Source organism: Narcine bancroftii, unplaced genomic scaffold (genome assembly GCF_036971445.1).
Source record: "Narcine bancroftii isolate sNarBan1 unplaced genomic scaffold, sNarBan1.hap1 Scaffold_46, whole genome shotgun sequence".
Taxonomy (NCBI): domain Eukaryota; kingdom Metazoa; phylum Chordata; class Chondrichthyes; order Torpediniformes; family Narcinidae; genus Narcine; species Narcine bancroftii.
This window is the reverse complement of record NW_027212063.1, coordinates 12,501-14,053: the sequence shown is the minus strand read 5'-3', so window position 1 is coordinate 14,053 and position 1,553 is coordinate 12,501. Positions and strand designations below refer to the sequence as shown.

General features: G+C 66.3%; 1 non-coding gene across 1 annotated transcript; it reads right to left on the bottom strand.

Moving 5' to 3' along the window:
* Window positions 1-545: 545 nt before the first annotated feature.
* LOC138750970 (5.8S ribosomal RNA) lies at window positions 546-699 on the bottom strand. Its single transcript, XR_011349643.1, has one exon. It is a non-coding gene; the product is annotated as a 5.8S ribosomal RNA (ribosomal RNA).
* Between the last annotated feature and the right edge of the window lie 854 nt (window positions 700-1,553).

Sequence of the window (1,553 nt, the reverse complement as noted above, 5' to 3'; positions counted from 1 at the left end):
GCGAGAGCACCAGGTCGCCTTCTTCTTTCCCGCCGGAGAAAGTGGAGAAAGCCGACGCGAGCGGGGGCTGCACCGCCCTCCCCAGCACACCTCTCCCACCAGGTCACTCGCGCACGGCGTGGCGGGCGGGAGGTCGACGCTGACACATCCTGACGGCAAAGCCCTCAGCGAGGCAGGAAGGCAGGCGAGGCAACAGTCCACGAGCAGAACGGCAGCAGCAGCCAAAGACAACAGAGCTCGCACACCGAGTGCAGCTCGCCGGAAGTGACGACAGCCCCGCGCCGAGGAAAGGCTCCGGTCCTTCCACGCTCGCGTCCGGCATGGGCAGTGCCCAGGGCGGCGCGGGTCGAGTTTCTCTCCCTCGCCAGCACCCCCGGTGGCCGCGCGGCGGGCCCGCCCCCCGGCGGCAGGCACGCGCACACGCAAGACCCGGTGGGTCTCTGGGGTCTGAACTTAGGGGGACAGAGAGGGGGCTTGCCCCTCTGCGACACCCCAACCGCGCGCTCACGAGCCGGATGGCAAGCGAGCGCCATTGATGGTTCAAGCGACCCTCAGACAGGCGTGGCCCCGGGAAGAACCCGGGGCCGCAATGTCCGTTCAAAGTGTCGATGATCAATGTGTCCTGCAATTCACATTAATTCTCGCAGCTAGCTGCGTTCTTCATCGACGCACGAGCCGAGTGATCCACCGCTAAGAGTTGTCCCAAGTGTTTCGGTGCGCTTGCGCGCGGTTCGACACATAGGCAACTGGGTTGAACACATCAGGGCGGTCACGATCCACCGCCCCCCGGGCCAAAGGCCTGCACCCAGGGGAACGAGACGGACGTCAGACACAGGTCTCTGCCGCCGCCTGCCGACTGCACTCCAGGCCTTAAAAACGCCAAGCCGAGCCGTGCGGCCACACCCTCCGTTGGAAAGGGAGGGGGGCAACCCAACCAGCACCGGCGGCCCAGGCCCCGAAAGGCCCAGACACCGCCAACTCGACAGGACGCCGACCGCGAAGCTCCATCCGCAGACGCTCGAGACTCTTTAAACCGCCGCCATGCCCAGGGGCTCGCGGGAGCCACAAGGGGAGACGTGTAGGTACCCTGACTTTGGGGTTGAAAGGGAGTATTGAAAGCTTTCGACCAGAAGCGCCCCGCTAAGGCGCCGAACCGACCCCTGCTTGGCCGGCTCAACCCCGCGAAGTCCGCAGTGGCCGTCGACCCTGCGACAGTGCGACACGCCGCACGGCAGCACCCGAGCCTGCACACGCTCCCTTTCGCGCCATCGACTGCAGTCGTAGTGCCAACGGTCGGTTGGTGCCCCCTCGAGTGTCGCCTGCAATGGCGCGAGCGGGCCACGACAGGCGTGCTCCAGACAGCGCCAGCCCACAAGACACCGCCTGTCGTGCCCAAGAGGAGAGCGAGCGAAGAGGCCTGTAGTAGTGACTGGCGCAAGAGGAGAGGGCTGAGCCCCGACACAGCACCAGAGAGCGAGAGCGAGCGAGTGGCGTGGGCGAGCGAGTGACAGGCAGACACTCATTCAGCTGCAGGGCCAGAGACCGAGGCGTGA